The sequence below is a fragment of the Pan troglodytes genome, chromosome 3 (assembly GCF_028858775.2).
Source record: "Pan troglodytes isolate AG18354 chromosome 3, NHGRI_mPanTro3-v2.0_pri, whole genome shotgun sequence".
NCBI classification, from domain to species: Eukaryota; Metazoa; Chordata; class Mammalia; order Primates; family Hominidae; genus Pan; species Pan troglodytes.
Window position 1 is genome coordinate 49,224,589 of NC_072401.2, and position 23,454 is coordinate 49,248,042.

The window sequence follows — 23,454 nt, forward strand, 5'->3', positions numbered from 1 at the left end:
CAATATATTAAGGCTAATGGTAGAAAGAACAACCTCCTTGGATAACTTCAACTTCTGTCATTGTTTTAGTTATTATTTATATTCATATAATTTCCATGTTCTTTTTCCCTGTCCAGACATCTCATAGATTCAGACGTATACATCTATCTACTGTAGCCTACATGTTCCACAGGCACTTTAAACTCAACATATACAGAACTGAGTCCTTGATCTTCCCCCTGAACCCTGAATTTTCTATCTTACATTTTTTGGTACCTCTGTTTTTTGAGACATCCATGTTTTAGACTCGGAATTGTGCTTGACTCTTTCCTCTCATCATATCCCATTTTCATTCATTCACCACCAGATTCCCTCCATAAATATTTCTCATATATTAGCCCTTTATCGGCTTGCTTCCACCACTGCTCTAGTTCAGGCCCTCAGCAGCAGCTTGTTTATTTGTCTCCTTGTCTCCCATCTCATATCTACTCAATCTGACTTCTGCACAGCCTCCAGGGGTGTTTTGCACACACAGATTTAACCAGATTATCTCCTGGGACAAATTTCTTTGAATGAGTCACAATCACCTATAGCATAAATTCTAAACTTCTTGTCCTACTGCTTTTACATGGCCCTTCATGTCTTACTGCTCCTACTCAGATCTATGCTAAAGCAACCCTGAACTACTGATAGTTTCCCTTTCATATACCTGCTGTTTTTCAGTTTTATGCCCTTGTTTATGCTCTCCTCTCTGCCTAAATGCCATTCCCCTGTCTTTCAAGGCTGGAAATGTCTATACATTCTTTAAAAATTAGCTCTCTCAGCACTTCCTCTAGGAACTCTTGCCTCTCTCCCCACACTAATTCCTTCTATGTTCTCCTCTGTACTTGAAAAACACACTGAACATATCTATCTCATTGCATTTCCAAATCATTTTGTAATTGTCTAAGTCTGGCTTTCTCCAAAACAATGAGTTCCTTGAGGGAAGGAATTGTGTCTTATTTATCTTTATCAAATCACTTAATACTATGCCCAAGACACAGGAGGATCATGCTATAAATTTTGAAAATAAAGTAATAAATGATGTGTCAGAGAGTATACCGAACTGTTCTCCCCAAACCTATTGGGGATTAAGAATATGAGAACTGGGCTTGGTGCTTGGCTTTGGCAATTAATGTGTGGGAAACGCTACAAAAACTTAGACTAGAAGGCAACAAACATGCATTTAGCAAATAAGAAAATGATTCTTCGTTTACAAAGACTAGAATAAAAGGCAGGTTAAAAGAAGGAATGTGTGCTTTTCACAAGTACTGTGTTGAGTAACCCTGAATAAGAGAATAGTATTTTTAGTGGGAAATTTGGCTTAATTTTAGTTGCTTTTAGAAAATAAGACATAGTCCAGAATAAAAATCCTCACCCTTACTTTATCCACATCTGAACTCTTGCTTTCTAAATACTCCACATGCACCCCAGAAGGTAGAAACAGAGACCAGAGCTTACCCCTTCCAGTTGCAGGAAGTGGTCACTGAGATTCAGAGAAATTCTGGACATTACATGTAAGCAACTAAAATAAACTGGAGGTTGAGACATTAATATATTATAGTAAAAGGCAGCATGTCTTAGAATAGGCTGACTCAGGGATAGCACATGTAAAAGAGCTAAAAGCAATATACATGAAGAGAAGGAAAGTAGGAGAAGGAGCTAGAATTAGAAGACGAAAGAGCACCCATGTGCCTTATCCTCTGAAGACCTAAGGAGAATCAGAGGTGGACATCTTATAAAGACTTCGGTCATGAGCTTCTGCCCCTTGTACAGTGAAGTATAATGAAGCAGGTCAGGTATGCTGACACTACAATCTGGCCCTACCTGACCCCATCCCTACTGCTTTGCTTAACTTTGGTTCAATGTTCCATTTGGTTCAGTGAGGAAATGTTTCCATCTTGAATAGGATATAGCATGTATTCAATGAAGGGGAGATAGGTGAGTCACATTCAAAGTGAGGAGCTGGTGGTCTAGTTCCATATTAGTCTAACGGATATTGACTAATCCTCAGTATGACTGTTTCTCAGGAAAGTGTTCTCATCAGGATTATTTGTCTTTCCCTGTACCTTTGAAAAGGGGCATACAAGGGTAGACAAAACTTCAATGGGAGATCCTTTAGTGGAGGTGGGAAGAATGTACCATACATGAGTAGTACTTTGCATAGAGGAGGTTGCAACTCTAGATTTTCACTAAGAATTTTTAAAACAGGTCAGATAGTTCTTAGAGAATTATAAGAACTAATGTTTGTAGCCTACATTATGGAGCTGGGTAGGGTATCCAAGCAAACCCATATATACTGGGGGCAAAGCCTTGCTTGTGCAAATGATGTGAGGTATGTATCTGACTTTTGACACATGAGGGACTTGGATCTATGTAAAAAAAAATTAGTGCTCTCTTTGATTCTATCTGGATGGTGATCTATACACAGTAGTATCAAACATGGCCTGGAATAATTTACACTTAATGTATTTCATTTTAATAAATTTGATGCCCTGAGTCTATGTGTACCAGATAAATCTGAATTAAAATGATAGAAAATAATGTTCACTTCATAATAAAATGATCCAAACATATTGAATTTGTGAGTCATGGACTCAAAAGAAAACCAGTTGCTTATGCAGTTTGGAAAATAAAATAACTGTCTAAGTAATGGATAATTCAACTTTACCTGAGGATCTCATACTAAGAGTTCCAAATGAAAAACATTTCAATAGCCTGAAACTATAATAGAAAATTCTATACACTTGAATTATAATGTGCAGATGACTGCATTTCTGCCTTAGACATGATTATGACCAGAGGCTAAATCCTTGAACTTCTTGTACCACATTTGTTCTATGAGTTGAATTAGAGGGCTGTGTGTTAATTCAACGTGGTTATTAAAGCATATGGAGGCTGAAATACTGACATAATACATTGTATTATAACCTGAATTGTGGGATCTGGAAATCTTTCTAATTAGGAATATTCTGTTTGGTAATTTGCTCAACTTGCAGCATGCTTTAGAACTAATATTTAGAACTAAATGGGTGTTTACTAAAATAGTAAGAAGAAAAGAAATTCAGGTCCGTAGGGTTGTGGGTTCAGTGCCAAATTGTGGAAACTACAGACACTTCCTGGATTTTGTCCATATAACTTACAAACCCAGCAAGTTATACTTGCTGTTCTGGGGGGCTTTTCTTTCACCCTTCTCATTGATAAAGGGGCTCTTGCTTCTGCTGGACATCTCAGCCACCATCACAGTCTACAGATCTTTCAAAGCCACTTAACATCCTCAGAGATGAACCTTATAAATAGAACCTATGCCCTCAACACCCACTTCCCTGAACCCGGAACTTCTGATGCAGCAGCTGCCATTGAAGCAGCCCAAACACTGCTGTCACATTTCATCAGCCTCTCTTCCCTCCCTCCCATGCCTTCCTCTATTGGAGCCACTACTGTGCAACCTGTGCCTGGACAGGGGCAGCAAAGTCTCCCTCTCACCATTAGAGTTGGGGAAGAGATATGATCGGCAACAAATATTAGAATTTATAAATTTTTTTACATAAAACCAGTACTATAAATATATTTTAGTTATCAGTTTGCTCTTAAAATTAACACACACATACACAAATACGTGTATGTTCTCTCCTCTCTCCTTTCTCTTTCTCTCTCTCTCAGTAGAAATAATAGTATTATAAAATCTACCTAACTGCCACATGAACATTGTCGGGAAAACACAATAAACATTTCTGTAGCCAGCTTGCAAAATTTTGGAATAAATGTCATTTTTAGGTTGGGATCAACAAGGATAAGCTAAATATGATTAGTCACAAATCAGATTGTTAACTTTTCCCACCAATTTACAGTGGAGGAAAATTCACTTTGTTATTATTCACAGCCATGTGAACTAGAAGTTTATCTCATAATCTGATTCAAGGCATGTAGTAACAAAAGAGATATAAGCAAAATGCTTATTTCAGATGTGTTGTGAAATCCACTGAATCATTGTGGGCTGGCTGGAGATGAGTGTAATAGGATACCAGGACAACATAAGATACTGACATTTAAGGTGAATAAATCAAAGAAATCATGCTTGATTGGCATCTTCCTATCTTAAAAGGATTTTAGAAATGTTTTCAAAAGAGCAGAGCTAATGGTACAGCAAGTAGCACTGAGTTGAACAAGAAATTTAATTTTTGTTCTAAATATGCCACTAATCTGGACAGGTAACTATATCATTTCATACAAATGATTTCTATATCTACATATAAACCATTTGGAGTAGGTGATTTCTAACATCCCCTAGAATACTATAATTTATGTCTTCGCTTAATAATTAGAGAAGCAAAATTGAATTGTTTGCTACCCTAGGAAATTGTTTATAGAGAATAGACAGTTGTGAGATGTATCCTGGTAATTGTCTTTTTCATGAAATGAACAAAAAAATAATTTGTTGTGTTTTTAGAGCCTATTTCTGCTGTATGAAATCTTTCCTCAAAATACAAAAGGCTCATATTCTTTGGGAAATGTGCCATGGAAAGGAAATGAATGCATTAACCTGGCAACTGCTGGTGGTGACTAGTGAAAAATTTGGAGGCTTGTTTATCTAAAGGTTAGCCAAAATTCTGGTAAAGAATATGGACTGGAGTTCCCTCAAACACAACATTTTATGTGAGGCTTCCAATACTTGTGTAAGTAATTATGCAGAAGACCAGCTTCCTGTACCATTGTTACAATATTAGTAATTCCTTTTTCAAATCTAGAAACCAAAAGGCATTCAAAATCTAAAATAAATGTAATTATTAGTTTTCCTTTTAGTAATGTAAGAGTGACATGATAATAGAATTTTGAATAGTAATACATTTGTAAAACAACTGAACTAATCCATATTGACAGTACCTTTTCTTTCAGACTTATGTTCCTTGCCCAGATCGGTTATCTGCGAAATAGTACATTATATCTCAATGGCCTCCAAGATATTGCTGTTTGGATGTGCTGCCTTCATCACACAAAAAAAAGTCCCAAACTTACTCATCTCTCCCATTTGAAGCTGTTTTTCTTTGCTCCTTGCTTTTAGTACCACCCTGTTAGAAATTTTGGAGCAATCTCTGACTCCTACCTTCCTTTTCCTAACATGATTCTATCCAGTTTGCCGCCACACTTTTTCTTCCAAATAATTTCTTCCTTCCAAATGTTGCTGATATTGACCCTTTTTTTGCTCTTCATACTGCTCTGTGCTTACCTCTATTGAGTAACTCGTAGATTACTTAATCAAATACCTTGTCGGACTCCCTATTTCTAGATTTTCTTTTTTTTTGAAGACATGGAACATATTATTTCACCTCGGAATTTATTCCCTGTATATATCACCATTTCAAAATGAATAATTCTATTTTTACTCTTAAATCAAATTGTAATTGGCAGTTTGGCTTGACTTTCAATGTCTTTTATAATTCATATTCTCTTACTTACATAATCCCTGCAATAATTGTTCTGTTTTCATTTACAATGTTATGGAATCTGCTGTGGCTAAATGGGAGAAATAGGAGGTTTATTTGAAGCACCAAAGGAAGAATTACCAGAACTCACACAAGATTGGAAATAGTTCAAGTTTCCTATCAGCCAGAGTACAGAAACCTTATAATATATAGGTTATTGGGCAAAGTTGTAGGGGCAACTTAGACCTATGCTTGAGGCTGCTCTGGACATCCCCAAACATAGCTTTAAAACAAGCATCAGAAATTTATAACTGATTCCCAATAACTTGTCTACATTTCAAGACAAAGGGCATAATTCTTCAAAGGAATACAGAAGTACCTAGCATCAAATAATGTAAAATCCACAATGCCCAGTATGCAATTAATATACTGTACATACAAAGATGGAGGAACAGATGATCTGTACCTGAAATATATATATATATATATATTTCAGTCTAGTTGCCCAGGCCAGAGTGCAATGGTACAATCTTGGCTCACTGCAACCTCTGCCTCCTGGGTTTCAGTGATTCTCGTGCCTCAGCCTCTTGAATAGCTGGGATTACAGGCGCCCACCAACACGCCCAGCTAATTTTTGTATTTTTATTAGAGATGGGATTTCACCATGTTGTCCAGGCTGGTCTTGAACACCTGACCTCATGTGATCCACCTACCTCAGCCTCCCAAAGTGCTGGGATTACAGGTGTGAGCCACTGCACCCAGCCCTGAAATAAAATATTAATTAACGGAAATATACTCAGAAATGACAAAGTAGAAATGACTGGTCGCCAAATGTAAAACACCTAATATATATTTGATAAATATGCTAAAAAAAATTATATGGTAAGAAGAGAATATGGAAGACGTGAAAATAACCCAAATTAAGTTTTAGAGAGAAAATATATAATACCTGAAATAAATAATACATTTGATGGAATTAACAGCAGATTAGAGACACTGCTCAAGGAAAAAAAATCAGTGAACTCTCAAAGCTGTAATGATAGAAACAATGAAAAAACAGTGGCTCAGTAGGATAACATGTGTAATTGGAGTTCTAGAAGGAGAGGAGATGGATAACAGGAGGATCTGGGAGAGTGGTAGAGAGGGAGCTTAGAAAAAAAATGCTTGAAGAAATAAAGTCTTAAAATTTTTCAAATTTAATAAAAACTATAAACTCACAGCTGTTAGAAGCTCAATAAAAACCAAGCAGAACAAACATGTAAAAAATAAAATTACACCAAGGAACCAGTACATCAAAAATTGTGAAAAATACATCAAAGTGTGAAAAATCCAGGACAAAATCTTAAAAAACAAAGAAAAAGACATTCACATGCAGAGAAAAAAGGGTAAGAATTACAAAAGGTATCCATCAGAAACTACGTAAGCTAGAGAAAATTCAGTGACATCTTTAAAATGCTTTAAAAAAAACCCTGTCAAACTGGAGTTTTATACCCACTGAAAGTGTCTTTCAAAACCAAACTAAAATAAAAATTTTACAAATAAAAATAATTTGAGAAAAAAATTTAAAAACTTTTATATAACCCATGGGTCAAAGCAAAAATCATGAGCATTTAGAAAATATTTGAAATAAATTGAAATAAATATATAACAAATTTTAGAATGAACCAAAGCAGTGCTTAGGGGAAAACGGTAGCAAAAATATGCTCATATTAGGAAAAATGGCCACAATTCAATAATCTGAGATAACAAAAAAAGAAAATAATAAACATAAAAGAAGAAATAAAATTAAGGATAGAAAAACAATGAACATCTGCGAAACCAAAAGCTCGTTCTTTGAACACACCAATTAAACTGATAAACCTCCAGCTAGGTTGATCAAGAAAAAGAAAGAGATAAATTATTCATATCAGGCATCAAAAGGGGACACATCGCTACATAACCTACAGATAGTAAAGGCATAATAAGGGAATATTATGAACAACTTTATGTTAATAAATTTGACAGCTCAGATAAAACGGATGATTTTCTTGAAAGATACAAACTATCAAAGCTCCTCTGAGGAAATAAATAACCTGCAGGGTCCTATATATAAGCTCATGCAAAGATGTTCACTGTCATTCATCATTAGAGAAATGTAAATTAAAACCACAATGATGTAGCACTACATTAGTGGTTCTCAATATGGGGAGGCGTTTTCCTCCAGGAGCCTTTTTTCAATGTCTGAATACAGTTTGGGTTGTTATAACTGGAGGGATGCTAACTGACATCTAGAGGGTAGAGGATAGGGATATTGCTAAATATCCTACAATGCACAGGACAAAAATTATCTGGCCCCAAATGTCTATAGTGCTGAGGTTAAGAAATCTGATACTACACACACACCAGAATAGCTAAAATTAAAGTGACCTATAATACCAAAGTTGACTAGGATGTGGAATAAAAGGAACTCATATATTACTAGTAAGAATGAAAAGTGTTAACAAAATCTTTGGCAGTTTCTAATAACATTAAACATGTGCTTATCATATCCAATAATCCTACTAATAGATACTTAACCAAGAAAAATAAAAACCTTTGTCTACACAGACTTGAGTGTTCATACCCACTTTATTAATATTAGACACAGACTATGAAGAATTCAAATGTCCATAGACTGGTGAATGAATGAACAAATTGTGGCATATCTTTATAGTGGAATAGTACTCAGCAAGCAAAAGGAATAAACTACTGATAAATAGAACGCATGGATGACTCTCAAAAGCATTAGTCTATGGGAAAGAAGCCATAGCCAAAAAACAGTACAGACTGTTCAGTTCCAGTTAAGTGAAATTCAAGAAAAAGTCACTCTATAGTACTAAAAAAGTGGATCAATGGGGCCAGTGTGGGGGTTGAGGATCAAATACAAAGGGCCAAAAGGCATACTTTAGGGTGTGATGAGAACATTCTATATCTTAATTGTGGTGGTGTGTAGATTACTGTACACATTTGCCAAAGCTCATGAATTGTACACTTTAAAATATAGAAATTTCATTGTATGTAGATTATACTTCAAAATGTACTGACCAAAGAAAAAAGAAACTGCATGCCAAATTAGGGAAATCCCTTCTGTAACTGTAGTTTCAGAACCACTCAGTCTCTGCCAAAATCGCGAAGCCTCTTGCCTAATTAGGAAGCTGCCTCTACAATGCCATAGTTCACACCACCAAACTGGATGCTTTGCACCTGCCTCTCTCTCCTTAAACACTCTTCCAAACTAAAGGAGGGAAACCTATGTCTCAGCTGGAATCCTAGCTGCAATGAAGTGTGAGCAATGTGTTCCTTAGCCATTCAGGTTTCATAGTATTGTATGTTAAGATATATTAAACAGAAGTTGGAACCAAAAATGCATAAGCCATTCCAGAATATTCACAATTCCTCAGCCCACCTTCATGTAGTGACTTGAAGTGCTAGTATTTTTCCTACTTCTCCCATATAATATATTTGTTTTCTTCTTTGTCAGTTGGGATGGCTCCCTTGCTGCCTCCCAACTTTTCTCTCTCACTCACTGTCAAATACTATTTTCTTTTTATGTGGAACCTTACTATCTTTCAAATTCTTGCTCCAGTTCCTTCTTTCTGACAGTAATGTCCTTAGATCCAGGGAGGAAAAATTTACATTTCAGAGGGCCCCATGTTTTGGAGGTGCCTTTATAAAAAATTTCTCATTATTCTTACAGTGGTATATAATGGTGGAGGGGACTGGGGTAGGCAGTGCTGTTTGGGTGGGGAATCAGAGTGGACCAAGACCTCTGTTATGGCTGGTCCCTCTTTCTTCTCTTTAGAGTGTTGGCTTCCCCTCTATTCCGCACTCCTGTTTGTGAGGTCCACAACAAGACTCTAGGAGCTCCAGACTCAGGCCTCTGGGTTCTTCCTGGTCCTTGGGAGTGTGCCCACATTTCAGGAGGGTAGCCTGGCCAGTGGATCACTCCTATTGACTAGTACAGTATTTCTTTTATGGGATCATGTGAGTTAGTGCTTCCAGAATGGGGCTGAAACTTGATTTGGGGTGATTCTGACATATCAGACACAGAACTCTGGGTTCAGGGCTCTGGGTTAACCACTGACCCTTGGGCTTGAGCCATACGCGTGGGCCAGTGTGTCACCTCTCCCTTGTCTGTGGTCCGACTGCAGCTCTGCTCTGTCTGTTAACACCCTACCCCTTTTGCAGTCCTCACACAATGAGGGAGACAGTAGCCCAGAGGTGGGCAAGCCTATGTCCTCCAAGGGCACTGTTGCCCAGCTGCACCAAGTGGCTCTTTCGACGGATGACTCATTGATATGGTGAGGTGTTCTCCAAGGTCTCTCTTAGGCCATGCAGAATAGGGACGAACCTTTCTCGCTCATTCTACCCCTGGACTCCTTGTCTATTCTCCTGCTGTAATGTGTGGAAGGCAGGGGTATAATAATAAGTTGATGGCTAACTATTCTGTAGCTGCAGCCGAAATGTTAATTTTCCCAGTGGAGGTAATTTAAGATCTTGAAGAGGCACTATATCTGACATTTCTTTTTCATTTTTCATTGCACCTAGCTTTCTACTAGGCACTAGCATGTAATTATTATTTTGTTCATTTTCCTCTGATAGGTTGCTTGAAAGACCCACAAAATAGTCAACTTTCTCAATAAGTAGAACATTTTATTTAGAGGATCAAATGCTTAATATTTTGTGTCTAAAAGAAAGAAGGTATTAAATAATAGTGATTTAGTGCCCAGAGGTCAGCTTTCCTCAAATAAAAGTAGAATACAGTACATATATTTTTTTTATTTTGAGGCAATTTCAGACAAATTTTGCTTTTGAAACTCAGTTCTAAGTCTGTTATAGTGTCAAAAACTAAACCATTTTTTGCATGGTATGAAAAAATATTAAGTAAATGAACACAGATTTCTTGAATGTAAAACAAGTGCCTTTTCATTTTTTTTATAAATTATTTTCCCTTCAAGAAGTGCTTCTTATGGCATTGTGCTGATGCTGACAGAAGTGATTCTGATTTCCTTTCTCTGATGTGTGGTATGGCTTTTGAGGTCAATGTGATGTACTTCAGTGTGACATGAAAGTCATAATGAGATTTATGGTATTGACTAGAATCTTATTCCAGCCAGATTTTTTCTTAACACTCTAAGCCTGACATCAATTTGAATGATGAATGCACTCAGTTTGAATTTTCTTTTGGCATACAGACAAATAATGGCATAAAAATATCTCATTTGGAGTGGATACGTGGTTCCAAGTCTATCAAAATTCTATGTTAATACTAAACTTGAAGCAGAAAAGATTTTGATGCTCGTTCTTTTTAAAATAAACACATTTACTTGTATATTTGACGTGAAAATTCTTGTAAGCTGATTTATATTTATGTCAGAATAATATCTTCAAATGTGAGTTTGGTTGAATAGAATGGGAGGAGGGCATGAGTGAAAAAAGGTAAAAATGGGTAGAAAAAATAATGATTACAATATAGAAAAGAAGATAAAATGGTCCAAGAAAAAAAAAAAAAAACAACCAAGCAAAAAAATGTAAAACTTTGAAATAAAGGAACAGCCCAGGGACATAGGAACATAGAAAGGAACACACAACTTATGTTTTATTTTATTTAAATACTTTGAAGTGCACAATTGCAAAGGCTCTGCATACATTAAAATATAAGTACTTATTTTAAGAATAAAATGGTAAGTTTGTGATGAGTTGAGAGACTGAGAGCCAAAGATTAGAAAAAAATTAGTAAGATAACATGTTATTGAATGTTTATTAAATTATCCAAGTTGCTTTTTTTACTTGGAAGCATTTCCAATAGTGTATACTGAGAACTGCGGAGGAAAGCAAAAATCTTGCAGAGAACCCTGAGTTCATACTTCCAAGACTATTCTGTTTTTAGAGTAGTCAATGATGACAATAATTTTTTTTTTAACTTTTATTTTAAGTTCAGGGTACATGTGCAGGTTTGGTATATAGGTAAATGTCACGGGAGTTTGTTGTACAGATTGTCATACAGGTACTAAGCTTAGTACTAAATAGTCATTTTTTTCTGCTCCCACCCTCTACCCTCAGGTAGCCCCTAGTGCCTATTGTTGTCCTCTTTGTGTCCATGTGTTCTCATCATTTAGCTCCCATTTATAAGTTAGAACAAACTGTATTTGCTTTTCTGTTCCTGCATTAGTTTGCTAGGAATGACGGTTTCCAGCTCTATCCATGTTCCTGCAAAGGACAAGATCTTTTTCTTTTTTATGGCTACATAGTATTCCATGATATATATGTACCACAATTTCTTTATTCAGTCTGTGGTTGATAGACATTTAGGTTAATTCCATGTCTTTGCCATTGTGAACAATGAACACATTCATGCACGTGTCTTTATGACAGAACGATTTATATTCCTTTACATATATACCCAGTAATGAGGCTGCTGGGTCAAATGGTAGTTCTGTTTTTAGCATTTTGAGGGATCACCACACTCTTTTCCACAATGGTTGAACTAATTTAAACTCCTGCCAACAGTGTATAAATGTTCCCTTTTCTCTGCAACCTCACCAGCTCTGTTGACAATAACTAGTTTTCATAAAGTTAATCATTTATATCAAATAAACTGTCAATTCTGGGGTAAAGTTTAGATGTGAACTTTGGTGTGCTAACTTGCTAGGCTAACAGGACTTTTTGGAATCAGACATATATTCAGCTGTTCTAAACCTTTTCCTTGCATATTGAATTTAGATATAAATTTCAATGTGCGGATTTTTAAAGCATGAGTTAATTCAAGCAATAGTTATTAAAAACATCATCAGTTAATTATAAGTTGTTTGAATTCCATTTGTAGTTTTCAAAAAATTTAGTTATTTGGCTAAATTTAACCATTAAAAATGTTTTTGTTGCAAGCTTGTTTCAGAAAAATACTGAAATTTGATAGTCTAAAGCATGCTGCTTTCTGTATTTTACATTAACTATTTGTTCTTTTTAAAATCATATATTTTATTTATAATTTTGAAATATTGAAATACCTCCATTTGTAAAGGAGAAGAGTTTAAAAATTTCCATAAATTCTTATCCCATTTAAAGTTTATAAAAGGAAGTCATTATGAAGAAAACTTCCTTGGAATGAAAAAATGTAGAAGAAAACTTTCTTAAAGGAAAGTTTAGAAAATATTAGAAAGATTCACAGTAAAAACAATGTCAGGAAATTTCTTTTGATCACTTAACTATAAGGCATTCATTGCATATCATATTTATAGTTTAAAAATTGTTGGGACTCAAATTATATGTTATTAATATGTATTTTTATAATCATAAGATAATAGATTTATTTCTCATATCTGCTTAGAATAATTATGAGTTTATTATTTACATTGTCATTATAATTAAATTACAAATTTTAATTCAGTGCCAAAGCTAGAAACTAAGTCTTGTAAAAGATCTCTGAATAAACTCTTCTGGAAAAGACTAAACTCCCTTTTACTACAATAATGCACCACCCCAGACAGTCAATGAAGTTTGGTGACCATTGAACCAAATTTAGTTCATTGTTCGTAGTTAAGTAGTAGAAAAAAAAAAAGGCAATTGGTAATACAGATCTGAATTCAAATTCACAGCCACAACTATAGATGTTTAAGTAAGTGATTACAGGTTTTGCTTTTGTAAACTTGGGGAGAATTGTGAGAATTTACAAAACTATGTATGTATAGCATGAAGCTTTACCTATGCTAGAGACTTTCCACAGGTTTGGAGGCAAAATCTTAGCATTTAAAGTAAACATGTGTCTCTCATTATCTGAGAGTTCAAAACAGGTAGAACTAAGGCAGAATGTGTGTGTATGTGTGTGTGTGTGTGTGTGCTTGCGTGTATGTGTGTGTGTTTAACATGTATTTTCAAACATTTGGATTAAATCCAGAGTTGTGTTTTAGGTATACATCAAGCACAACAGTAAGGTGGTGATGAGAGAAATGAGCATTTGCACTCACTTTAACATGAACAATCTTGTAATCTGCTTTAGCAAATATTTATATCTATTAACAATTGAATGAACTTAGCAGTATTACCTGAGGTGTGGTTCACCAATACCAATAAGGCAATTTGGTTTGCACACTTATGTCTAAAGAACATTTTGATCTGGAGATATAATGAGAAACAGAGTGAAGGAAATGTTTTCTGGTGACACTAATGTGTACGGGCAGGTACATCACCAAATCAGAGTATGTAAGAGTAAAATTCTGGCATGTGAGCAACTCTATTTTGGAACACTTCTCCACTAATTTTTTCCAAACTTTGTTACTTAAGGAGGTAGGAATGTCATGCTAAATCAATATTCTCAAACTGTTAAAGAATGGGGAAGAACAAAACAAAGTAAGAAAAAAATATGTTTAAAGTTTAAACTCTATGGGACATCCAATCAGCAAAATAAATTAAGTGTTACAGACTTTGTATTCTGTGGCTATTTTTACAGCTCTGATAAATGTAACCCACAGGATTTATGCACTACCTGAAGTCAAATTGTTATCGTATACAGATGGCAGTGTCAACTCCAACACCACAGTGCATTACACACGCTCTAACTTACTAAATGTTTTGGACCATTGGGATATCAGTAGAAGAATTTATGACAGTTGAAAAATTCAGACGCCTATGAACAAGACACTTCAGGTTCCCTGAGCAAAGTCTGAAATCACTTTGCACTTGCTTGTTAATCTCAGGTTGAAAAGAATGATGAAAAATGTTATGGACGAGCCCTTCGCCACAGTGAAACTCTGCATGCAAAGCCAGTGTGAAACTAACAGAACTGTTCTTCCATCCAAAGAAGGGAATGTGATGGAGGCCCTTAAGCTTTCTGGCAGGTTGCTCTTGGTGAACTCAATGTTTTTTTCCATACCATTCTGGGTAAGGGAGAGTCATAATAAAAACAATGTCAGGAAATTTCTTTCGAGAACTGATACGGTTTGGCTGTATCCCAATCCAAATCTCACCTTGAATTGTAGTTCCCATAATCCCCACGTGTTGTGAGAGGGACCCGATGGGAGGTAATTGCATCATGGGGCAGTTACCCCCATGCTGTTCTTGTGATAGTAAGTGAGTTCTCACAAGACTTAATGGTTTTATAAAGGGCTTTACCTCCTTCACTCTGCAATTCTCCTTCTTGTTGCCATGTGAAGAAGGATGTGCGTGCTTCCCCTTCTGCCATGATTGTAAGTTTCCTGAGGCCTCCTCAGCCCTGCAGAACTGTCAATCAACTAAACCCCTATCCTTTATAAATCACCCAGTCTCAGGAAGTTCTTTATAGCAGTGTGAGAATGGACTAATATAGTAAATTGGTACGGTGAGTGGGGTGCTGCTATAAAGATATTCAAAAATGTGGAAGTGACTTTGGAACTATGTGACATGCAGAGGTTGGAACAGTTTGGAGGGCTCAGAAGACGACAGGAAAATGTGGAAAGTTTGGAACTTCCTGGAGACTTGTTGAATGGTTTTGACCAAAATGCTGATAGTGATATGGACAATGAAGTCTAGGCTGAGTTGGTCTCAGATGCAGATGAAGATGAGAAACTTGTTGGGAACTGAAGCAAAGGTGACAATTATTATGCTTTAGCAAAGAGCTAAAGGTAGCATTTTGACCCTGCCCTAGAGGTCTGTGGGACTTTGAACTTGAGGGAAATGATTTAGGGTATCTGGCGGAAGAAATTTCTAAGCAGCAAAATGTTCAAGAGGAAGCAGAGCATGACAGTTTGAAAAATTTGTCGCCTGGCAATGTGATAGTAAAGAAAAGCCCATTTTTTGGAGAGAAATTCAAGCCAGCTGCAGAAATTTACATAAGTAATGAAGAGCCAAAGGTTAATTACCAAGACAATGGGGAAAATGTCTCCAGGGCATGTCAGAGACCTTCACTGCAGCCCCTCCCATCACAGTTCTGGAGGACTAGGAGGGAAAAATGGCCTTGTGGATAAGGCCCAGGGTCCCCTGCTCTATGGAGCCTTGAGACATGGTGCTCTGTGTCCCAGCTGACTCAGTTCCAGCCATGGCTAAAAGGGGTCAAGGTACAGCCTGGGCCATTGCCAAAGAAGGTGCAAGCCCCAACCCTTGGTGGCTTCCACATGGTGATGGTCCTGCAGGTGTGCAGAAGACAAGAATTGAGGTTTGGGAATGTCCACCTAGATTTTAGAGGACATATTGAAATACCTGGATGTCCAGGCAGAAGACTGCTGCAGGGCACAGCCCTCAAGGGGAACAACTGCTAGGACAATGTGGAAGACACATGTGGAGTTGGAATTCCCACACATAAGGGCACTGCCTAGTGGAGCTGTGAGAAGAGGGCCACCATCCTCCAGGCCCCAGAATCGTAGATTCACTGGCAGCTTGCACCATGCACCTGGAAAAACTGCAGACACTCAATGCTAACCCATGAAAGCAGCCAGGAGCGGGGCTGTACCCTGCAAAGCCACAGGGGTGGATCTGCCTAAGGCTGTGGGAGCCTACCTCTTCCATCAGCATGACATGGGTGTAAGACATGGAGTCAAAGGAGATCATTTTGGAACTTTAAATTTTAATGACTGCCCTATTGGATTTTGGGCTTGCATGGGGCCTATAGCCCCTTCATTTTGGCTAATTTCTTCCATATGGAACAGGTATATTTAACTAATGCCTGTACCCCCATTGTATCTAGGAAGTACCTAACTTGCTTTTGATTTTACAAGCTCATAGGTGGAAGGGCCTTGCCTTATATCAGATGAGACTTTGGACTTGGACATTTGGTTTAATGCTAGAATGTGCTAAGACTTTCAGGGACTATTGGAAAGGCATGATTGTGTTTTGAAACGTGAGAACATGAGATTTGGAAGGGGCCAAGGGTGGAATGATGTGATTTGGCTATGCCTCCACCCAAATATCATCTTGAATTGTACTTCCCATAATCCCCACGTCATGGGAGGAGCCCAGTGGGAGGTAATTAAATCATGGGGGCAGTTATCCCCATGCTGTTCTTGTGATAATGAGTTCTCACGAGATCTGATGATTTTATAAGTGGCTTTTTCCCCTTTACTCTGCACTTCTTCTTACTGCTGCCATGTGAAGAAGGACATGTTTGCTTCCCCTTCCACCAAGTTTGTAAGTTTCCTGAGGCCTCCCCAACCCTGTGGAACTGTGAGTCAATTAAACATCCTTCCTTTATAAATTACCCTGTCTTGGGCAGTTCTTTCTATCAGTGTGAAAACTGACTAATACAAGCACTAAGAATATTACTGCTGTGCATATGCAAGTCTTGAGAATTCTAGTCTTTTTTTAAAAAAAATCAATTTCCTGATTACAATATATTTTAATGATTAGAAGGCACAATGGAAATCAGCCCTGTAGTCTCAGTTGAGGAAAAGGAATCAGAAGACAGTCCATGTTTATGGTCAAACTCACTAGTAAGCGTAGTCTAACAGCTGGATGTGTTTCTGGTCTTCTATCACTAAGTGGACCAGATTCAAACATATTGACCATTAACTTGATGGACTGGAGTGGTCAAATGGTTGAAATGATAATATTTGACTGTAAAGTAAAGCATAGATTTTTAATTGCAACAGAAGCGTATTCATTTTATTAATTTAACTAAGCTTTTCCAGTTTTTTCCAAATTCAATAAATGAGGCCCTTCAACCTAAAAAGGATAGGGAGTGAAGTGTTATATCTTAAAAATTGTTCTATTTTAACTTATAAGAATTTGAATTATGTTTTTATTACAAAATTTACTCACATAAAATTTCATCCATATTTCACACATACTTTTAAGTATCATAAGGCTGGATATTTGCACATAAGCTTACCATGGTGTAAAACCACTTTTTATTCATATTCTAAATTATAATTTTTTTCTATCATATTAAGCATGTGCATTTTCTTGCCTGTGACAAAGACTTAGGACACATGTTTGCTGCTTATGACATACATCTCAGGGTTTCCTGGAGAAGAAATACCAGTTTGACCAAACATTGGAAGGTTCCACTCTTCTCACTAATATGTAAATATACATCATTTTAAATTGTTAGGCTTTTGTTCCAAATCCCATTGCATTCTCTTCAAAGCTAGGCTGAACCATGAGAAAACACCAAGGATTGTCTTCCTTGAAGCTGGTTAACCTACAGCCTATAAGAAACATGCTGAACATCTTCCTTGTCTCTTTTTATAGGCCCTAACTCTAATATCAGTCCCTCCAGATCTTCCCATATTAATCAAGAAAAAAGTCAAGTCCCAAGGAAATGTCCTTTGAAAAAAAAATAAAGAGGAAAAGAACATTCCTTTTGCTAGGATATGAACAAAAGTTGGGATTATCCAATTTAGGCCTCGTTAAAAAGGGTTCCCCATAGAACCCAAGCAAAAGGTTCCCAACTGCCAATCTGACTAGGACCTGGGGTGGAGAGAGGTAGGTATTTCTACTGCAGGAAGCCTCACGCATTGACTTGCTCATATGCACTCCCAGTTTCTAAGAAGAGTTGAAACTATTCCCAGTCTGATTTGACTCTGGAACCATTTTAAGGAAGCACTGCTTTAATCCAGTGTTCTCCAGACCAAAAATGTTAATCCCTCTAATACGGTTAATGTGAAGATTAATCCCATTAATACTGAACATCACACCTGGCAGAGGGCTATGCATGTAACATTTCCAAAAATAATACACTCACAACTGGAAAACCTTCTATTTAAATCCTTAGATAATCAGCTAATTGCACTTCATATTTATTGCTCTATATAGGGTCTAACACACACAGGAACATTATAAGAATTATTTCAAAATGACTTTATGTCATTAAAGTGTGTCCTCAAATAAAAAATTACATATTTTCTATTAAGTACATATGTCTTGAGGAAGTTTAGAAAACCCTTCTCTATGCTCCTGACCAAGTATGACTTTAACTTTATTTTTCTATGAATCCCTATGTAAATGAGGGAAATAATAAAAGTCTCTTGAGAGACTACGTGTTACATTACTGCATATGTTAGAGCTAATCAATATTAATTAATGTGTTCTGTTGAATAGACTGAGAGCTAGCTACCTCTCAGATATATCTTTGAAGGACTTTGTTATAGCAGTTGAAAGAATAATTCAAGTTTTGAAAAAAATATTATCATCTATGTATTTATCTATATCTGTATTTGTCCTTATATTGATATGAATTTTCATATTGCCAATATATATCTCCCTAAATAAAGGAATACTAGTAGGACAAAAATCCAAATAATAATAGTAATATCTTAGGGTGGTAAAATTATGGGTGACTTTAATGTTTTTATAGTTTTTTTCCCTTTCTGGATTGTCTTCAATAGAGGTTGTCTTTATAATTAGAACAAAATAATATTATAGCAAAAATAATATTAAAATTTTTTTCAGATTTCAATTTTCTTTTATGTAACTGAGAAAGAACTAGAAATTTGTTTTTCTTGATAATAAATAGATGTAAACCTTTCCCTTTTTCCTTCCCCAATTTATCTGGAATTTTAGGCTCTTTTTGAGCCAACAGGAAAAATCTCTCCTGAGACCATCTAATGATATGCGTAAGAACAACAGCTCATTTCCAGGCAGACATGTGATTCAACTTCTGAGGTCAGAGTGGCCCAGTGCAGCAACAGTCATCAAAATAAAAGATGCTGTGTAACACTCCATAGTCTCCCTATCCAAAAAGGTAGGAAAGTTTTCAATATTATCTCACCAAAGATCTAGGTCTTCGCCAGTAAATCCATTTACAAGGCCTACTTTGATTGAAGATTTCTAAGAATCTAGCAAATTATAATTTCTTGGTTATGTAGTAACACTTTATAAGAAATTGTACTAAAATATGTCAATAATCTCAATTTCTTTGCAGCACAACAGTAATGGAAATTTACTTATGATTTGTTTGTATATATATATATGTACAAGACTCAATAAAACACTAACATAATGTCCTATATATTTTATTCTGTAAAGATAATTTATTCTCTGATTGGAACAGTTATAAAACCAATTGGAGGTAAAAAATAGTTTATCAAAGTCTTTAAAAGTTGCCTGAAGAAGTCTGCATTTATAAAAAAATGATGTTATCTTGAAACAATTTCTTATGTGGATAGCAAACCAACTATCCCTTCTTTACCAAAGATTGATGATATACTATAGCCCCAACTAGGGAGTCACCAAAGTGTGTGTGTGTGTGTGTGTGTGTGTATATATATATATATAAATAACATATATATGGATAAAATAATAATCCAGATACATATGGATAAAATATATACTTGTATCCATACATATGGATATATATCCATATATACTTACATATTATATATTTATATAAAGTATATTTCATATATTTATAAAATATATAATATATATTTTATCCATATATATCCATATATATGGATAAAATAATAATCCATATATATATGGATAAAATAATGATATAAAGAAACAGGAGCCATTCTGTGCCACAAATTTGCTGTTAACATATAGATGTTCAGGATAGACTTTATTTTTGTCCTGGACCCAGAGAAGGAAACGGCTCTTAATTATACATTCTACCTATTAATTAACAGGAAAAATGTTCAGATTTTTCTCATAGAAGAAATGTAACTTCAGAACATCCTTCAGTGAGAAAGAGGAAGGCACCTGACCCAGCTGGAAAATATCACAGTTTTGTTATTTGAAAGTGCCACTCTTGAAGGCTGAACTGTTTTTCACAATGCCATATAAATATATACACACAAAAGTATATAATTTTAGAAATGGCAAGATCAGAGGACAGAGAGAGAAACAAACTTTAGCCTAAGTCAAGAGTTAGTTGGCTGAGTTAGGAGGACGGGGAAAACTCAGCTGGTAATCCTTGAGAAGGAAAAATGAAAACTGTTCTAAAACTTTAAGAGATTTAACTTAGAGTTCTGTTTGGAAATTTTAGGCTTAATAAGTCTCTAGTCATATTCAAAACTAAAGTAGGTAACCATATATGAAAGAAATGAAGGGATTGAACCAATTGCTGGCAGTGATTGGGGCCAAAGGATAAAGCATCAATAATGATTAAATATGTAGTCTGGAAATCTGTTATTCTAGACAGTGGAATAAGAAGAAACATTGGCATGGAGACCCAGTTGTGGTTGGTTTTAAAACTACAAGTAAATAAAACAGGCTCTTATTTTTTAGAGCAATTCCTGTGGCAATTCCTAAGGGTCACGAAGCATCTTAAAAGTGGCAAAGTAACAGCAAATATATTTTTAAAATAATGTTTGCTACTTTGGATGACATGAGAGAAAATAACTTATGCTCAGTTTTACCCACAGAAGGAGCCAGAATGTTTCAAAAGACACCCATTGCATAACTACACTGCTTCTTGGATGATCTGCCCAAAGAAGATGTTTCTAGCAGATCCTGGGAGCTGGCAGAAAAACAATCCTGTTGATACAGTAATGGATTTTGAAAATTAAAATAGCTTAATATGTAATAAGTGTATGTGCACATGCATGTTCTAGTCATATGCTACAGGAATAGATTCTGTAACTAAAATTACGTTTTAGATTGTGATAGGTATATTTTTTTTGCCCTCCATAACGCCTGTGCACCTTGCTTCATGCACTTAGGGAGAGTCCGGCCTCAACAGGCAACATTGCTCTCATTGCTCTCTGTATACCATTGTTTACTATGGTGATGAGTTACGCTGTAAAAATTCCTTTTTTACTCATCTTCCTAGCTTTTTTATTGCAAACCCTTTTTAATTGACTTCATGACTAAATGGTAGTTACTTAGTAAAATGATTAGCAGTGCTTTAAAATACTAAGCATCTACTGTGGGTTGGTTTTTATGCAATACCATATTGATCCTCAAAATAACAAACTAAGGTATATATTATTATTTATTTTTATAAAATGCAGAAACAAAAGGACATAGAGGTCAACAAACTTGTCTAATTAGAAAAAAATTTTGATTGATTTCAAATCCCAGCCCTGTTTATTATTATTATTATTTAAAATAACTATTTACTGAATCCTACTAAATTGTATTTTCTTCCAGAGAATACTGCCATATAAATTTGAATTATCAAACTTTGCTTCTTATTACTTTTAGCCTTTTCTTCTAGGGCTTTTCCACTCTTTTATTTGAAAGAAGCAACCCCTTCTTAATTTTCTTATTGAACATATTTTACCTACAACAGATTAAAATACAGTCATCCTAGCAACAGATTTATTTAGATGATACGTATTAATCCAGTTACTGAGAAACTAAACTGATAAATTAGATCTTAGTCTTGACAAATTATTTGCTTTAACACATGCTGGCATGTCTGATATTTTTCCCAGGTTCTTTAAACATGAGATATACAATCAGACAAGAATATTGCTATGTTAATATTATTTCTGTTGTATTCTTTGTATAGTTACAAAACATATAAAATAATAAGAGAGAAACATAAAAGAGTTGATTTAGAATGCTATTGGATAGAATTATGTAAACGCCCTTCACTTTCCTTGTGCTCCTATACATCCTATCCTATAAACCTCTTTCTTAGTTCTCATATCACATTTCCGTTATAGACTACTGTTCCCTTCCACTCTCTCAGACACACACACACACACACACACACTTTCTTCCACTTTATGTCATTTATTTTCTTGTCAAACTTTTAGTTATCTACTCATGCTATTTTTCCTCCACCTCCAAGTCACCTTTCAACCTACTACAATAGGGTTTTTCTCTGACCCGTTACCACCACCTCTTGACTGAAACTGTTCTTATAAAGTCACCAATGTTTTACCTATTTCCAGACACAATGGGCATTTCTTAATGTTCATCTCTTCTTAAACATTTCCAATGAATTTGCATTTATGAGCTCATTCTGTTCTCACAACAACCCTTTGAGGCAGGTATTATTAACTCCATTTTACTGGTGGGACAAATGAGGCAGAGAGAGTAAGCCAGGTAACTTGCCCAATGTAGCTGAAGCAGAGCCAGGATTTGAACCCAGGCTGACTGATGCCAGAGTTTGCATTTTTTACCACCGTGTATTTCTGTACAGTCTGTGGCTGCTCTTGTCAGACTTCTACATTCTCTTTTATTCCCTAGGAGGACTGAAATCTCTGACATGCCTAGTTTAAAAGCACCTCTCTCAAGTTCACTTGGTCTGTCCTTGCCTTTCATGCTCATTTTAGTCAACAGGTGGCCACTTCTTTGTTATTCAAAGACTTTTCTCTCTCGAGTCCCATGATATGATTGTGCTCTGCGTTTCCTTTTATGCTGCTGTACCTTCCTTCTCAGATTAGTTTTCTGGGTTCTTTTCCTCTTCCCAACATATAAAATTGGCTGTTTTCACATTACATCTCATCTCTTTTCTACTCTAGTTGGTTGCATTCTTTCCCAAGGATTTAAGCACTAACTTTATGTTGAATACTTTCAGGCTTGTATCTACAGACCTCTCATATCTAGCTACATCTCATAGATAACTCAAATTTAAGAGTCGGAAATGTTCATGATAATAGAAGAATTTTTACTTGCATATGCTATGTGCCAGTGACTGTTCTAAGTGTTCTACATATATTATCTCATAAAATCTTCACAGTAGCCTTCCATATAGGTGTTATTATAAAGCTCATGTTATACACAAGTGTGAGAGAGTTTGAGTAACTTGCCCAAGATCATCAAGCAAGGGGCAGAGACTGTTAAATCCAGTTTGGCTCCAGACATCTTGCTATTTAGCTGTGTGATAGAGATCTTTACCTAAAATAATCTTTTCCTTATTCTTTGCATTGGAAGTTAGCAAGCCCTTATATTTTGGGAATCAGCCTAAATTTTACCTCTTTAGAGAAGCTGTTCTTGATTATTTTGTCTAAAGTAGCTCCTGCCTGCTTACTGTCAGTATTGGCTTCCTTTTATTTCCTGGAAATTACCTAAAAAATTGTTTAAGTCATTTAATTTACTCATCACTATTGTCATAGTCCATGGATTGTTTTGCTCCATACCCACTCAAATTCCTTTATGGTATGCCTTCCTGGATTATAGAGGTAGAAGGATA

General features: G+C 35.8%; 1 protein-coding gene and 1 long non-coding RNA gene across 5 annotated transcripts in view; one reads left to right on the forward strand and one right to left on the reverse strand.

Annotated features, from left to right (window-relative positions):
* The window catches only part of CFAP299 (cilia and flagella associated protein 299), a 692,782-nt gene that overhangs the window by 41,959 nt on the left and 627,369 nt on the right, over positions 1 to 23,454 (reverse strand). The gene's annotated exons all lie outside the window — the stretch shown is intronic.
* On the forward strand, positions 9,297 to 20,890 carry LOC107974265 (uncharacterized). The gene is made up of 4 exons (XR_001716893.2): positions 9,297 to 9,443; positions 9,648 to 9,760; positions 18,927 to 19,107; positions 20,732 to 20,890. It is a non-coding gene; the product is annotated as an uncharacterized LOC107974265 (long non-coding RNA).